Raw genomic sequence first — 18578 nt, forward strand, 5'->3', positions numbered from 1 at the left:
AATATAGGTGAGGCCCTCAGCAGGGTCCTGGCACACAGTAAGCATTCAATAAATGTTCACCCCACCACCAGCAACTCAGCAGGAAGACTCCACAAAAGCAGCTAGCTATTTCCAAAGGACTGAATTCCTTGGTCCGGGCAGCTCTCACCAGTGAGAAAATGTGTCTAAACTTCCACTCTCAGGGCCCAAATTCGATGCCTTGGAGCCACAGAGAACAAACGTCTAATCTCTCTTGGACCTTTGACTTTTCAGATACTTTACTTCTATCACCTCTGCCCAAGGTCTTCTCATTCCACATCAGTGTCTCCCGTTCCTTCCATTGTTCCTCCTCTGCCCTGGTTTTGAGGGTCTTTATCCCTCTCATGCAAATGGTAGATCTGACTGTGATTTCTTTAGAATACGTCACCCAAGACTGAACCAAATGTTTGTGGTATCATCAGAGCAAAGCAGGACTATAGCTTCCTCCTTTTGGGACCTATCGCTTTGTACTCCTGCGATAAAGTTCTTGGCCCCCCATACTGTTGACTCATATTGGGCTTGCAGTCAACCAAAACCTCCGCGTCTTTTTAATAAGTGCTCCACCAGAGCACTTCTACCCCTTCTTTTGCTTCTCAGCCAACTTCGCTTCAGGTCAGCTGAGGATAGACCTTGGGCCTCTCACCTTCTAAATTTCTCAGGATATATGGAAAAGAGGAATAGGGGTTGGAAGCTGGCATAACACAATCTTTAAACCAAGTGCATTTGAAAAAAGGCCAGGGTGGCAGGGCATGGTGGCTCATACCTGTAATCCCATCACTTTGGGAAGCCAAGGCAGGTGGATCATTTGAGGTCAGCAGTTCAAGACCAGCCTGACCAACATGGCGAAACCCCATCTCTACTAAAAATACAAAAATTAGCTGGGCATGGTGGCACGCACCTGTAGTCCCAGCTACTCGGGAGGCTGAGGCAGGAGAATCGCTTGAACCCGGGAGGCGGAGGTTGCAGTGAGCCAAGATCACACCACTGAACTCCAGCCTGGGCGACAGAGGGAGACTCCACCTCCAAAAAAAAAAGAAGAAACGAGAAAAGGCCAGGGTTTGTGTCTAAAGACTATGGTACTGAGAGAAAAACAAATATACAGACACACACAAATGAATGTGATCACAACTGTGAAAAAACACTGCACACACAAAAGACTACAGGGAAATATGTAATTGATGATGTTGTCTTCTCTCAGTGATAAGATGGGGTGGTTTCTTCTTTGTACTTTTGTATTAATTTCTTACGGTGTTTGTATTACTTTTATAATCAAGAACTTTGTTTTAAAAAATAAATCAGAAAAAAAAATTTTTAAATCAGAGAGATGGAATAACTTGAAAAAAACTGAAAACAAAGTTAAAAGATAACAGAATAAGGGGAAAACTATTTGCAATATACAAAAGACAAAGGATTTGTCTATAAAGGACTCTTAACAAATCAATAATAAAAAGAATGAGGCCGGGCGCGGTGGCTCACGCCTGTAATCCCAGCACTTTGGGAGGCCGAGGTGGGTGGATCATGAGGTCAGGAGATCGAGACCATCCTGGCTAACACAGTGAAACCCCATCTCTACTAAAAATACAAAAAATTAGCCAGGCGTGATGGCGGGCTCCTGTAGTCCCAGCTACTCAGGAGGCTGAGGCAGGAGAATGGTGTGAACCTGGGAGGCGGAGTTTGCAGTGAGTCGAGATTACGCCACTGCACTCCAGCCTGGGTGATAGAGCGAGACTCCGTCTCAAAAAAAAAAAAAAGAATGAATATGTAATCTCAGCACTTTGGGAGGCCAAGGCTGGCATATCACAAGGTCAGAAGTTCAAGACCAGTCTGACCAACATGGTGAAACCTCGTCTCTACTAAAAATACAAAAATTAGCCAGGTGTGGTAGCGCACACCTGTAATCTCAGCTACTCAGGAGGCTGAGGCAGGAGAATTGCCTGAACCCAGGAGGCAGAGGTTGCAGTGAGCCAAGATTGCACCACTGCATTCCAGCCTGGGTGACGGAGTGAAACTTTGTCTCAAAAAAAAAAAAAAAAAAGAGAGAGAAAGAAAATTTAGAATCAGCTAAATGCCCACCAATGGGGGTGGCTAACTAAAATGTAGAATATTTATATAATAAAATTCTATAGAGAATTTAAATGAAGCATGGGCAACATAGTGAGACTTTATTTCTACAAAAAGTTTTAAAAATCAGCTGGGAATGGTGGCTCCAGCATGTAGTTGCAACTGCTACTCAGGAGGCTGAGGTAGGAGGATCACTTGAGCCCGGGAGGTCAAGGCTGCATTAAGCTGTGATCGTGCCACTGCACTCAAGCCTGGGTGACAAAGAAAGACCTTGTCTCCAAAAATAATAATAATAAAAAATAAAAGAAGTGACTTTGATCTGCATGTATCAACATGGATATATCTCAGTCATATTTTTGAATGAAAATAGAAAGTTGCAGAATCATATATCTATATCTATTTATTATATATAGATAGATGGATAGTATCAATATTTAAAAAATTATTCCCCCAATGCAAAACTTCAGTTAATCATGAAAAAACATCAAATAAACCCAAATTGAGGGAATATTCTACAAAATACTTGACGTGTAATCTTCAAAATTGTCAAGGTTGTAAAAGTCAAGGAAAGACTGAGAAACTGTCAGAGATTGTCCTGTTCACAGATAGGAGACTAAAGAGATCTGATAACTAAATGCAATGTGGTATCCTGGAACACAAAAAGGACATTAGTGAAAAATCTGGTGAAACTGGAATAAAGTCTGTATTTCTGTTATTAGTATTGTGCCACTGTTAATTTCTTAGTTTTGAACCAGGGTTACATAAATTATTAACATTAAGAGAAGCTGGGTGAAGGGTATGTTGAAACTTTCTATACTAGCTCTGCAACTCCTCTGTAAATCTAAAATTATTTCAAAATAAAAAGCTAAAACGGAACACACATAAATAATACCATTATTCCCTATTATCATACATTAGGTTTATGAAAGATTTTTAAAGCAGGTCTATAAAGCTACATGCCCAAAATATATCAGAAGTTCTCTCTAAGCTAGGGATAAAGGACCATTATTTTATTGAGAGAATGTTCAAAGGGAGTATTAGCTTTCCTTTTAATGTTTTGGAAGATAAGTGTAATCATGTATTGCTTTTGTAACAAAAAATTAATTCTTTTAAATGCAAAAGGATAGAACAATTTGGCCTCATGACTTTCAAGGGTAAGACAAGCCATGCCAACTCATGAAACAACCTTCTAACAAAGGGCTGGGAGGCTGAGGAACCATAAAGAGCTTGCTTGAGGTCTCTAACCTGACATTAGCTGAAGAACCTGGGCACTGCTTGGCAAAAGAGGCCACCCCACTGTGGCCTTGGATGGCCTCTCATCAACTTCCTGCCAGGCACTCATGTGACTGTCCTATCCAATCTGATCTACACTGTTTTCCCCAGAATACCCAGAAACTCTGAGTCACCCAGAATATCAGCAGCATTCACAAGCCACTCATCAGTTTTTCTGCTTCTTGGTAGAAGCTCTCCTCAAAACTATGCATTGAGTGCCTACTATGTGCCTAACACTGATGGATACAGACATGAGTTTCTGCCCTCATGGAGACTGCTGACTACTTGGAAGATGAATGCTAAATAAACAAAAAGTTGCTTTACTACAATTTTAGTAAGTGCTATGCAGGAAAAGTAAAAGATGCTATGAGGGAGAACAAAATGGAGTCTAGAGTTAGGATCGGGTGAGGGTCAGGAAACAGTTCCCTGAGGAAATGACATCTCAGCTGAGATCTGAAGGATGAGTAGGATTCAGGTGAAAAAGTGAGAGGGCTGGGTGCAGTGGCTCATACCTGTAATCCCAGCACTTTGGGAAGTTGAGACAGGAGGATCGCTTGAGCCCAGGAGTTTAAGACCAGCCTGGACAATGTAGCAAGACCCCATCTCTACAAAAAAAAATGTTTTAATTAGCCCAGCATGGTGGCACACACCTACAGTCCTAGCTACTTGGGAGGCTGAAGCAGGAGGATCACTTGAGCCCAGGAGTTTGAGGTTTCAGTGAGCTATGATCGGACCACTGCACTCCTGCCTGAGTGACAGAACAACACCCTGTTTCAAAAAAAGAAAGAAAGAGAGAGAGAAAGAGAGGGATAAAGAGAGGGAGAGGAAGGAAGGAATGGAGGGAGGGAGGGAGGGAGGCAAAAATGAAGGAGAACTTGTTTGCAAGAGTGAAAGAGAAAACAGCCGGTGCTAGAGATGAGTCTTGTGTATCTAAGGAATAACCCAAGCCTAAAGAAAAAGGGAGAAAGCCCTGGAGGGAGGCAAAGTCAGACCTGGCAGGACACTGCAGACCACGTTAATGAACAGGGGCCCCAACCTTAAGTGCAATGGAGAGTAACTGAAGGGCATCAAGCAGAGTGGCAGGGATCAGATTCGCAGTTTAAATGTAACCAACAACTAACTGCCTCACATAGTCATGAAAATTAATTCATTTGAATCAAGCAAAAATCTCTCAGGTGCCTTTTGGAAACTTCCACTGGGTGTTTACAATGTGAGAGAGACAAGATCTGCGAACTTTATCACAATTATTTTATTTGTTGAACATCTACCAGATGGTAGACACTGGAGATTCAAATTGATCCCCCACCCACACCTTGTTCCAAAGTTGCTGAATATCTGTTAAGGAAATCAGACACTTGGGTAAAAAATGAAGGCAGGTCATTGTAAGCCTCATGCCAGATTAGTGACCCCAAAGATCTTCAGAGTTTCAGGAGAGATGGATTCTCGAGGATATAGGAGAGTTAGAATCAAATACATACACTTCATACCCATGGATATAGTTTTTTTAATGGAAAATAACATGTGTTGGCAAGGATATGGAGAAATTTGAACCCTCGTGCATTGTTGTCATTCCTTGAAAAAATTAAACAAATGACTCAGCAGTTGTGCTGCTAGGTAGATACCCAAAATAATTAAAAATAGGGACTCAAACAGATACTTGTACATAAATATTTGTATCACCATTTTCACAATACACAAAAGATGGAAACAACCCAATTGTCCATCAACACATGAATAGATAAAGAAGACACGGTATATACATACAATGGAATATTATTCGGCCATAAAAAGAAATGAAGTTTTGGCTGGGTACTGTGGCTCATGCCTGTAATCGCAGCACTTTGGGAGGCTGAGGCAGGCAGATCACCTGAGGCTAGGAGTTTGAGACAAGCCTGGCCAATATGGCAAAACACTATCTCTACTAAAAATACAAAAATTAGCTGGGTGCATGCAGTAATCCCAGCTACTAGGGAGGCTGACACACAAGAATGGCTTAAATCTGGGAGGTAGAGGTGGCAGTGAGCTGAGATCATGCCACGCACTCCTCCCTGGGTGACAGAGCAAGACTCTGTCTCAGAAATAAATAAATAAAATTTTGATACATGCTACAACTTGGATGAACCTTGAAAACATTATGCAGCCAGGTGTGGTGGCTCACACCTGTAATCCCAGCACTTTGAGAGGCTGAGGCGGGATGACCACTTGAACCCGGGAGGCAGACGTTGCAGTGAGCCGAGATTGTGCCACTGCACTCAAGCCTGGGGGACAGAGAGAGACTCTGTCTCAAAAAAGAAAAAGAAAAAAAATGCTAAGAGAAATAAGCCAAACACAAAAGGACAAATATTATATGATTCTACATATATGAAATAGCTAGAATAGACAAATTCATAGAGATAGAAAGCAGATTAGCAGTCACCAGGGGTTGGGGGAAGAAAGGAGTGGAGAATTACTGCTTAATGGTGACAGAGTTTCTGTTTGGGGTGATGAAAACATTCTGGACATAGACAGTGGTGAGGGTTGCACCACGTTGTGAATGTAATTAACGCCACTGAATAGTACTCTTAAAAATGGTTAAAACAGCCTATTTTATTTTATACATATTTTACCACAGTAAAAAAAAAAAAATTTAACTTTCCAAAAAAGGAATCAAATACATAAATAGCACTGTTTACTCCATGTTCACCTGACTTCTTCCAAACTTCCATTTTCCAGTTCTTAGAACACCCCAGGTCTCCTTGTCCCTACATTAAACTGTTTCTCTACCTGAAAGCCTCTTTTCACCTTTCTAACTCATACTCGTCTTGAAGGCCTTAACTCAAATGTTTCTCGGAGGCATTCGCTAATCCCCAACCCAATCTACCTGAAATCCCCTCCTGTTATTTTCTTTCATGCTTCCCTGTACCTTCCGTTCCCTTCTCTAACTTACCACAGTTGCAATGAAAGAAATATTTGTGTGATATGTTTTTAATATCTGCCTTCACAATATCTCCTGTAAACTCCAAGAGGGCAGGGACAGTCTGTCTTGTTCACTGAGAGGGAGACAGCACTTAGCCCAGGGTCTGACACACTGGGGGATTCCCTATATATCTTTTTAATAAATTAATTAGTAACTAAATGACTGTGCGACGGGATAGTGAGTAGAATTTATTTTAATGCCTTTTACGGTGCTGTAAATTGGATTAAATTATTTAAACAAAAGAAGGAGCCAGGTGCAGTGGCTTCCACCTGTAATCCCAGCACTTTGGGAGGCCAAGGCGGGCGGATCACGAGGTTAGGAGTTCAAGACCAGCCTGGCCAACATAGTGAAACCCCATCTCTACTAAAAATACAAAAAATTAGCCAGGCGTGGTGGCAGGCCCCTGTAATCCCAGCCACTCAGGAGCCTGAGGCAGGAGAATTGCTTGAACCCGGGAGGCGGAGGCTGCAATGAGCTGAGATGGCCACATTGCACTCCAGCCCAGGCAACAGTGCGAGACCCCATCTCAAAAAAAAAAAAAAAAAAGAAGCAAACCAGGGCTCTCATTTTTTTTGTTGTTGTTCTTGAGATGGAGTCTCGCTCTGTCGCCCAGGCTGGAGTGTAGTGGCCCAATCTCGGCTCACTGCAACCTCCACTTCCTGGGTTCAAGCAATTCTCCTGCCTCAGCCTCCTAAGTAGCTGGGACTACAGGCACACACTACCACGCTTGGCTAATTTTTGTATTTTTAGTAGAGACAGTGTTTCACTATGTTGGCCAGGCTGGTCTCGAACTCCTAACCTCAAGTAATCCACCTACCTCGGCCTCCCAAAGTGCTGGGATTACAGGCGTGAGCCACCAGGCCCAGCCAGCTCTCATTCTTACATTCCTGCCTCTACCCTGTGAAGCTGCAGCCCTCTCTTATATAAGGAACCTGAGCAAATCACTAGTACAGTTTGTTTCCAGGTAGATCTAAAATATCACCAACCATTCCAACCTTAGCCTCTAAATATCCATCTAAATAAATGATAAGTTGCCGCACTTAAAATGAAACACCTCTTCCCTGTGCAACCAGAACCCATATCCCTCCACCAGAGCAGTTCAGCCCACCTGAGCATTTCACATATTTGGGTTTAGCAGCGCTTGTATTAGAACTAAGGCCTCAGGCTGGGCACGGTGGCTCACACTTGTAATCCTAGCACTTTGGAAGGACAAGGCAGGAGGATCACTTAAGGTCACGAGTTCAAGACCAGCCTGGCTAACATGGTGAAACTCCAACTCTACTAAAAATACAAAAATTAGCTGGGCATGGTGGCATGCTCCTGTAGTCCCAGCTATTCGGGAGGCTGAGGCAGGAGAATCACTTGAACCTGGGAGACGGAGGTTGCAGTGAGCTGAGATCATGAGATCGTGCCACTGCACTCTCACCTGGGCAACAGAGCAAGTGAGACTGTGTCTCAAACAAACAAACAAACAAAACAAAATAAAACAAAACAAAAAAAACACCAAAGCCTCAGGTGAACTCATGTCAGAATGAAAAAGTGCATTTACTTGTCTATTCGAAAAGCCAGTTCTTCTGGTACGTACAGGTAAGTTTCTACGATTTGTCAGTGAGAGCATTTCCTAATTGATTTAATTTTCTCATCTTGGCATTCCATATCTACCTCAGTAAACAATTTTCTATGCTAACAAGAAGTTAAACAAACATATAATTATTTTTGAGATAAGAAATGCAAATAAAAGCTGATTTAATGAATTTGTTTTCTGGATGTGGACACTTGTGGAAACTGAAAAAACGTGACGACTCAGGAAGAAGACACAGTTCGCTCACAACAGCTTTTACCTAAAACACATTTTAGCCCACATACCACTGATTCTGTCAGCCCACAAGCCATTGTCTTCTCTCTGCTTTTACTTTTTTACATTTTACATATAAATCGCATGAACCGCTGGGTATGGTGGCTCAAGCCTGTAATCCCAGCACTTTGGGAGGCCGAGGTGGGCAGATCACCTGATGTCAGGAGTTTGAGACCAGCCTGGCCAACATGGCGAAACCCTGTCTCTACTAAAAATACAAAAATTAGCTGGGCTTGGTGGTGGGTGCCTGTAATTTCAGCTACTCAGGAGGCTGCGACAGGAGAATCGCTTGAACCTGGGAGGCGGAGGTTGCAGTGAGCCAAGACTGTGCCATTGCACTCCAGCCTGGGCAACAAGAGCAAAACGAAACTCAGTCTAAAAAAAAAAAATTGCATGAACCAGAGAGTGCAAGGCAAACCGGTGACCACAGACATTAGGAAACTTTTGATCACAAGTAACAAGAAACCCAGTTAAAATGGCTTAAATAATAAGGAAGTTCAGAGGTATGGTACGCTCTGGGGTAAATATTCAGTAATCAATATTGCCATTAAGGACCATGTTTCAGCCAGGAGCGCTGGCTCATGCCTATAATCCAAACACTTTGAGAGGCTGTGGTGGGCAGATGGCTTGAGCCCAGGAGTTCGAGACCAGCCTGGGCAACGTGGCAAAATTCTGTCTCTACAAAAAATGTTTAAAATTAGGTGGGTGTAGTCATGTGTGCCTATAGTCCCAGCTACTCAGGAGGCTAAAATGGAAGGATCACTTGAGCCTGGGGGGTAGAGGCTGCAGTGAGAGGAAAATATGCCCACCACACTACAGCCTGGGTGGCAGAATGACACCCTTATCTCAAAAAAAAAAAAAAAAAAAAAAACCGGACCAAGTTTTGTCTCTCTGCCCTGTAGTCCTGAAAGTTTGCTTCATCTTACGATGTGTAGGATGGCTTCAAGTTTCCTCCCTCATGTCGACAAAGCACAGACACCTCTCCTCCACAACAGTCCTTCCTTTCAACCTAATTGGAATGAATTAGGAAACATGCAGACCCCTCAGACTAAAAGTCATTGCCAAGGAAGGATCATACACCAACAAATTAGATATTGTCCCTGGGGCTGGGGATGGAGAGGATACCTGAGCAAAACTGGAATTTTTCATGGGCAGAAGGGGTGGACAGTGGATGCTAAGTAGGTAGCCAAGAGTGTCCACTACAACTAGCAAAACTGAATATGCCTAAGCCTTGGGTTAAGAGTAGTATTAGAGAAATAGAGAAACAACACATTGGATGTCACACATCCACTAATCTTCTGGTTCTTAAATTTTTTTTTTTTTTGAGACAAGGTCTGGCTCTGTTGCCCAGGCTGGAGTGCAGTGGCACAATCTCGGCTCACTGCAACTTCCGCCTCCTGAGCTCAAGCCATCCTCCCACCTCAGCCTCCCAAGTAGCTGGGACTACAGGCACACACCACCACACCCGGATAATTTTGGTATTTTTTGTAGAGATGGGGTTTTGCTGTGTTGGCCAGCATGGTCTCCAACTCCTGAGCTCAAGTGATCTGCCTGCCTTGGCCTCCCAAAGTGCTGGGATTATAGGTGTGAGCTACCACGCTAGGCCTGCTCAACTGGTTCTTAACCCCATGAGGGGTTAATTCACCATTAGAGACTGGCTCATGACAGCAGTGATTCTCAGAAACATCAGGAAGCCTATATTCTTGGTGGTGTTCTTTATGTCCTGAGTCTGTCCTTGCAAGAGAGAAAACGGTATGTCTCAGTGGTATAAAGAACCTAGTCCTGCACCTTAGCCATCCTCTCTAGTCCTGGTTCATGCTGTCCCCTTCTTGGATCCCACCCTAGTCCTTCACAGTGATCTTGAGCTGAATTTCCCAATTTGGGAAATTTACCTTGGGAGTCTCAGAGCACATTTTGGTATGACAGCTCTATGAGATATTAATAGATGTTACTTAGAAAAAAAGTTCTAGGCCAGGCACTGTGGCTCACACCTGTAAACCCAGCCCTTTGGAAGGCTGAGGCAGGAGTATTGCTTAAGCCCAGAAGTTCAAGACCAGCCTGGGCAACATAGGTAGACCACATATCCACAAAAAATTTTTTTTAAAAGTTAGCTGGCAGCCGGGCATGGTGGCTCATGCCTGTAATCCCAGCACTTTGGGAGGCTGAGGCGGGCTGATCACGAGGTCAATAGATCAAGACCATCCTGGCCAACATTGTGAAACCCCATCTCTATAAAAAACACAAAAACTAGCTGGGTATGGTGGCACACGCCTATAGTCCCAGCTACTCGGGAGGCTGAAGCAAGAGAATCACTTGAACCCGGGAGGTGGAGGTTGCAGTGAGCTGAGATCGCACCACTACACTCCAGCCTGGCGACAGAGTGAGACTCCATCTCAAAAAAAAAACAACAAAAAACCAAAAAAACAGTTAGCTGGTTGTGATGGCTTGTAGCTGTAGTCCCAGCTACTCATGAGGCTAAAGTGGGAGGATCGCTTGAGCCCAGGAGGTCAAGGCTGCAGTGAGCCATGATTAAGCCACTGCACTCCAGTCTGGGTGACAGTGAGACCTGTCTCAATTAAAAAAAGAAAGAAAGAAAGAAAAAAGTTCCATGCTTGCTGAAATCTTGAAAGACCTACTTAAACATTTAGCACTCAAAAAACTTGGGCATTTATCAGTATAAATTCCTAGATCTTTCATGCGCGTCCGTGTGAAAAGACCACCAAACAGGCTTTGTGTGAGCAATAAAGCTGTTTATTTCACCTGGGTGCAGGTGGGCTGAGTCCGAAAAGAGAGTCAGCGAAGGGAGATGGTTTATCATTAGTTCTTATATGTTTGGGATAGGCGGTGAAGTTACGAGCAATGTTTTGCGGGTGGGGTGGATCTCACAAAGTACATTCTCAAGGATGGGGAGAATTACAAAGAACCTTCTTAAGGGTGGGGGAGATTACAAAGTACCTTCTTAAGGGTGGGGGAGATTACAAAGTACATTGATCAATTAGAGTGGGGCAGGAACAAATCACAATGGTGGAATGTCATCAGTTAAGGCTGTTTTTACTTCTTTTGTGGATCTTCAGTTACTTTAGGCCATCTGGATGTATACGTGCAAGTCACAGGGGATGCGATGGCCTGGCCTGGGCTCAGAGGCCTGACAAGATCAGCACCTTCACTGCGTCTTTTAAAGATTGTAAGGCCTTTGTAAGCAAGAAAATGGCTCTGGTGAGATGGGTTTATGTGGGGATTTGTAACAGGGATGCACTGTATTTTTTTAATCAGTGGTTCTCAAATTTCATCAGGCATGGTTGCCTGGGGAGTTTTCTAAAAGGCAGATTCCGTACCATATCTCAATCTTACCAATCGTGAATCTCTGGCCTTGGGTCCTAGGAATTCGAAATTTAAACAAATTCCTAAGTAATTCTGATGCAAGTAGTCCCTGTGTTCTCTGAAAATGTTAACTATCTGCCTCACCCCTGCTTGTGACAGCAATCAATGTTGCCATGGTAATAGCCAATCTGAGCCACCCCCTGCCGCCTGCTGCCCAGGCAACATTGACGTTGTGTGTCTCTTTCTTGTTTGCTAGCCCAAAGGGCCACCTTGAAAAATAATCTTCTGAGTACTACAAAAAGTATACAATTGACCCAAAGAAACTCACTGTTGCAGGATCAGGGATTATAAATCCCTATGTCACCTCACCTTCCAGTATTAGTCTCTTCAGCACCTTTTGTGGCTCCAATTCAGATGTCAGATGCTAGGCATCAATGTTGGTATTTCATTGGCATAAATAGGGTGCAGTCCCTGAAACTAAGACCGTTTTCCAAGCCCACCGTGATCTAGGTGTCAGTCCTCTGAGCCCAAGCTAAGCCATCATATCCCCTGTGACTTGCATGTAAACATCCAGATGGCCTGAAGCAAGTGAAGAATCACAAAAGAAGTGAAAATGGCTGGTTCCTACCTTAACTGATGACATTCCACCATTGTGATTTGTTCCTGCCCCACCTTAACTGAGCAATTAACCTTGTGAAATTCCTTCTCCTGGAATTTCAGAAGCTCCCCCACCAAGCACTTTGTGATCCCCGCCCCTGCCCACAAGAGAAAAACCCCCTTTGACTGTAATTTTCCACACCCACCCAAATCCTATAAAACTGTCCCACCCCTATCTTCCTTGCTGACTCCTTTTTCAGACTCAGCCCACCTGCACCCAGGTGAAATAAACAGCCTTGTTGCTCACACAAAGCCTGTTTGGTGGTCTCTTCACACGGACATGCGTGACATTTGGTGCCGTGACTCAGATCTGGGGACCTCCCTTGGGCGATCAATCCCCTGTCCTGCTCTTTGCTCCATGAGAAAGATCCATCTACGACCTCAGGTCCTCAGACCAACCAGCCCAAGGAACATCTCACCAATTTTAAATCAGGTAAGCGGCCTCTTTTTACTCTCTTCTCCAACCTCTCTCACTATCCTTCAACCTCTTTCTCCTTTCAGTTTTGGCACCACCCTTCAATCTCTCCCTTCTCTTAATTTCAGTTCCTTTCCTTTTCTGGTGGAGACAGAGGAGATGCATTTTATCTGTGAACCCAAAACTCCGGCTGTGGTCACGGACTTGGGAAGACAGTCTTCCCTTGGTGTTTAATCACTGCGGGGACGCTTACACACGTTTCAGAAGTGTCTGATCACCATGGGGACGCCTGGCCTTGATCCTTCACCTTGGTGGCCAGTACCACTTTCCCTGGGTGGCAAGCACCACCTCCCCTGGGGGGCAAGTACCCCCCCACCCCTTCTCTCCATGTGTCTACTCTCTCTTTTCTCTGGGCTTGCCTCCTTCACTATGGGCAACCTTCCACCCTCCATTCCTCCCTCTTCTCCCTTAGCCTGTGTTCTCAAGAACTTAAAACCTCTTCAACTCACACCTGACCTAAAACCTAAATGTCTTATTTTCTTCTGCAACACTGCTTGGCCCCAATACAAACTTGATAAATGCTCTAAATGGCCAGAAAACAGCACTTTCGATTTCTCCATCCTACAAGACCTAGATAATTTTTGTTGAAAAATGGGCAAATGGCCTGAGATGCCTTACATCCAGGCATTTTTCATACTTCGTTCCCTCCCTAGTCTCTGTTCCCAATGCAATTCGTCCCAAATCCTGCTTCTTTCCCTACCGCCTGTCCCCTCAGTCCCAACCCCAAGCATCGCTGAGTCTTTCCAATCTTCCTTTTCTACCAAGCCATCTGACCTCTCCCCTCCTCCCCAGACTGCTCCTTAGGTTGCTTTCCGCCAGGCTGAATCAGGCTCCACTTCTTCCTCAGCCTCCGTTCCTCCACCCTATAATCCTTCTATCACCTCTCCTCCTCACATCCAGTCAAGCTTACAGTTTTGTTCCATGACTAGCTCTCCCCCACCTGCCCAACGATTTCCTCTTAGAGAGGTGGCTGGAGCTGAAGGCATAGTCAGGGTACTTGTGCCTTTTTCTCTATCAGACCTCTCTCAGATCAGTCAGTGTTTAGGCTCTTTCTCATAAGACCCCACTAATTATATACAGGAATTCCAATATCTGACTCTGTCCTACAATTTAACCTGGAGTGATTTAAATGTCATCCTAACATCTACCCTCTCCCCAAATGAACAGGAAAGAGTTTTTTCTCTAGCCCAATCTCACACTGACAACCACCAGCTTCAGAAGCCAGACCTTCAAGAAGGCATTAGAGCAGTTCCCCAAGAGGATCCCCAGTGGAACTATCAGGCAGATTCCCCAGGTATAATTAGGTGAGATTACATGATTTCTTGCCTAGTTGATGGGCTTAAAAAGGCAGCTTACAAAGCTGTTAATTATGACAAGCTTAAAGAAACTACCCAAGGTAAAGACGAAAACCCAGCCCAGTTCATGGCTCATTTGGCAGCAACCCGGAGATGCTTTACAGCCCTAGACCCTGAAGGGTCAGAAGGCCATGCTTATTCTAAATAGGCATTTTATCACCCAGTCAGCTCCTGACATTAGAAAAAAGCTTCAAAAGTTAGAATCCAGCCCTCAAACCTCACAACAGGAGTTAATCAACCTCACCTTCAAGGTGTACAATAATAGGAGGCAGCCAGACAGCAACGCATTTCTGAGTTACAATTACTTGCCTCTGCTGTGAGACAAAACCCAGCCACACCTCCAGCACACAAGAACTTCAAACTGCCTAAGCCGCAGCAGTCAAGCATTCTTGCAGGACCTCCTCCATCAGGCTCTTGCTTCAAGTGCCAGAAATCTGGCCACTGGGCCAAGGAATGCCTGCAGCCCGGGATTCATCCTAAGCCGTGTCCCATCTGTGCAGGGACCCACTGGAAATCAGACTGCCCAGCTCACCCGGCAGCCACTCCTAGAGCCCCTAAAGCTCTGGCCCAAGGCTCTCTGACTGACTGCTTCCCAGATCTGCTCGGCTTGGCAGCTGAAGACTGACGCTGCCTGATCGCCTTGGAAGCCCCCTGGACCATCATGGATGCCGAGCTTTGGGTAACTCTCACAGTGGAGGGTAAGTCCATCCCCTGTTTAATCGACACAGGGGCTACCCACTCCACATTACCTTCTTTCAAGGGCCTGTTTCCCTTGCCCCCATAACTGTTGTGGGTATTGACAGCCAAGCTTCAAAACCCCTTAAAACTCCCCCACTCTGGTGCCAACTTGGACAATATTATTTTATGCACTCTTTTTTATTTATCCCCACCTGCCCAGTTCCCTTATTTTATTTTTTATTTTTTATTTTTTGAGATGGAGTCTTGCTCTGTCACCCAGGCTGGAGTGCAGTGGTGCGATCTCCGCTCACTGCAAGCTCCGCCTCCTGAGTTCATGCCATTCTCCTGCCTTAGCCTCCCGAGTAGCTGGGATTACAGGCGCCCACCACCACGCCCAGCTAATTTTTTTTTGTATTTTTAGTAGAGACGGGGTTTCATTGTGTTAGCAAGGATGGTCTCGATCTCCTGACCTCGTGATCTGCCCACCTCGGTCTCCCAAAGTGCTGGGATTACAGGCGTGAGCCACCGCGCCTGGCCCCAGTTCCCTTATTAGGCCAAGACTTTTTAATCAAATTATCTGCTTCCCTGACTCTTCTGGGACTACAGCCAAATCTCATTGCCACCCTTCTTCCCAACCCAAAGCCTCCTTCATGTCTTCCTCTCGTATCCCCCTACCTTAACCCACAAGTATGGGACACCTCTACCCCCTCCCTGGCAACCGATCACACGCCCACTACTATCCCACTAAAATCTAATCACTGTTACCCCACTGAACGCCAGTATCCCATCCCACAACAGGCTTTAAGGGGATTGAAGCCTGTTATCACTCGCCTGCTACAGCATGGGCTTCTAAAACCTATAAACTCTCCTTACAGTTCCCACATTTTACCTGTCCAAAAACCAGACAAGTCTTACAAGTTACTTCAGGATCTGCGCCTTATCAACCAAATTGTTTTGCCTATCCACCCCGTGGTGACAAACCCATATACTGTCTTATCCTCAATACTTCCCTCGACAACCCCTCCACAACCCGTTATTCTGTTCTGCATCTCAAACATGCTTTCTTTACTATTTCTTTGCACCCTTCATCCCAGCCTCTCTTCTCTTTCACTTACACTGACCCTGACACCAATCAGTCTCAGCAACTTACCTGGGCTGTACTGCTGCAAGGCTTCACGGACAGCCCCCATTACTTCAGTAAAGTCCTTTCTCATGATTTACTTTCTTTCCATCCATCTGCTTCTCACCTTATTAAATATTTTGACAACTTTCTACTTTATAGCCCCTCCTACAAATCTTCCCAACAGGACCTGCTTCTGCTCCTCCAACATGTATTCTCAAAAGGATATTGTGTATCTCCCTCAAAAGCCCAAATTTCTTCCTCTTCCATTACCTATCTTGGCATAATTCTTCATAAAAACACATGTGCTCTCCCTGCTGATCATGTCTGGCTTATCTCCAAAACCCCAACCCATTCTACAAAACAACTTCTTTCCTTCCTAGGTATGGTTAGGTACTTCTGCCTTTGGATACCTAGTTTTACCATCCTGACTAAACCATTATATAAACTCGTAAAAGGAAACCTAGCTGACCTCATAAATCCTAAATCCTTTCCCCACTCCCCTTTCCATTCCTTAAAAAACAGCCCTAAAGGCTGCTCCCACACTAGCTCTCCCTAACTCATCCCAACCCTTTTCATTACACACAGCCAAAGTACAGGGTTGTGCAGTCAGAATTCTTACACAAAAGCTGGGACCGCACCCTTAGCCTTTCTGTCCAAACAACTTAACCTTACTGTTTTAGCCTAGCACTCATATCTGTGTGTGGCATCTGCTGCTACATTAATACTTTTAGAGGCCCTCAAAATCACAAACTATGCTCAACTCACTCTCTACAGTTCTCATAACTTCCAAAATCTATTTTTTTCCTCAAACCTGATGCATACACTTTATGCTCCACGGTTCCTTCAGCTATACTCACTCTTTATTGAGTCTCCCACAATTACCATTGTTACTGGCCTGGACTTCAATCTGGCCTCCCACCTCATTCTGGAGGCCACACCTGACCCCCATGACTGTATCTCTCTGATCCACTTGACATTCACTTGATTTCCCCATATTTCCTTCTTTCCTGTTCCTCACCCTGATCACACTTGGTTTATTGATAGCAGTTCCACCAGGCCTAATTGCCACTCACCAGCAAAGGCAGGCTATGCTATAGTATCTTCCACATCTATCCTTGAGGCTACTGCTCTGTCCCACTCCACTACCTCTCAGCAAGCCGAACTCATTACCTTAACTCGAGCCCTCACTCTTGCAAAGGGACTACGCGTCAATATTTATACTGACTCTAAATATGCCTTCCATATCCTGCACCACCATGCTGTTATATGGGCTGAAAGAGGTTTCCTCACTATGCAAGGGTCCTCCATCATTAATGCCTCTTTAATAAAAACCCTTCTCAAGGCCACTTTACTTCCAAAGGAAGCTGGAGTCATTCACTGCAAGGGCCATCAAAAGGCATCAGATCCCATCGCTCAGGGCGATATTTATGCTGATAAGGTAGCTAAAAAAGCAGCTAGCGTTCCAACTTCTGTCACTCACAGCCAGTTTTTCTCCTTCTCATCACTCCCACTTACTCTCCCACTGAAACTTCCACCTATCAGTCTCTTCCCACACAAGGCAAATGGTTCTTGGACTAAGGAAAATATCTCCTTCCAGCCTCACAGGCCCATTCTAATCTGTCGTCATTTCCTAACCTCTTCCAGGTAGGTTACAAGCCGCTAGCCCACCTCTTAGAACCTCTCATTTCCTTTCCATCGTGGAAATCTATCCTTAAGGAAATCACTTCTCAGTGTTCCATCTGCTATTCTGCTGCTCCTCTGGGATTGTTCAGGCCCCCTCCCTTCCCTACACATCAAGCTCAGGGATTTGCCCCTGCCCAGGACTGGCAAATTGATTTTATTCACATGCCCTGAGTCAGGAAACTAAAATACCTCTTGGTCTGAGTAGACACTTGTACTGGATGGATAGAGGGCTTTCCCACAGGGTCTGAGAAGGCCACCGCAGTCATTTCTTCCCTTCTATCAGACAGAATTCATCAATTTGGCCTTCCCACCTCTATACAGTCTGATAACGGACCAGCTTTTATTAGTCAAGTCACTCAGGCAGTCTCCCAGGCCCTGGGCATTCAATGGAAACTTCATGCTCCTTGTCACCCTCAATCCTCAGGAAAGGTAGAAAGAACTAATGGTCTTTTAAAGACACATGTCACCAAGCTCAGCCTCCAACTTAAAAAGGACTGAGGCTGGATGCGGTGGCTCACCCCTTTAATCCCAGCACTTTGGGGGGCCGAGGTGGGCGGATCACGAGGTAAGGAAATTGAGACCATCCTGGCTAACATGGTGAAACCCCGTCTGTACTAAAAAATACAAAAAAAAATTAGCAGGGCATGGTGGCAGGCCCCTGTAGTCCCAGCTACTCAGGAGGCTGAGGCAGGAGAATGGCGGGAACCTGGGAGGCAGAGCTTGCAGTGAGCCAAGATCGCGCCACTGCCTGGGAGACAAGTGAGACTCCGTCTCAAAAAAAAAAAAAAAAAAAAAAGGACTGAACAGTACTTTTACCACTTGCCCTTCTCAGAATTCAGGTCTGTCCTCAGGATGCTACAGAGTACAGCCCAATTTGAGCTTTTGTATGGATGCTCCTTTTTATTAGGCCCCAGTCTCATTCCAGACACCAGCCCTCTAGGTGATTATCTTCCAGTCCTCCAGCAGGCTAGACAGGAAACTTGCCAGGCTGCTAATCTTCTCTTGCCTACTCCAGATTCCCAGCCATATGAAGACACCCTAGCTGGACAATCAGTTCTTGTTAAGAATCTGACCCCTCAAACTCTACAACCTTGAGGGACTGGACCCTACTTAGTCATCTATAG

General features: G+C 44.9%; 1 protein-coding gene across 1 annotated transcript in view; it reads right to left on the reverse strand.

Moving 5' to 3' along the window:
• NT5C2 (5'-nucleotidase, cytosolic II) overlaps window positions 1-18578 on the reverse strand; it is a 186881-nt gene that overhangs the window by 102096 nt on the left and 66207 nt on the right. The gene's annotated exons all lie outside the window — the stretch shown is intronic.

This window comes from Pongo pygmaeus, chromosome 8, assembly GCF_028885625.2.
Source record: "Pongo pygmaeus isolate AG05252 chromosome 8, NHGRI_mPonPyg2-v2.0_pri, whole genome shotgun sequence".
NCBI classification, from domain to species: domain Eukaryota; kingdom Metazoa; phylum Chordata; class Mammalia; order Primates; family Hominidae; genus Pongo; species Pongo pygmaeus.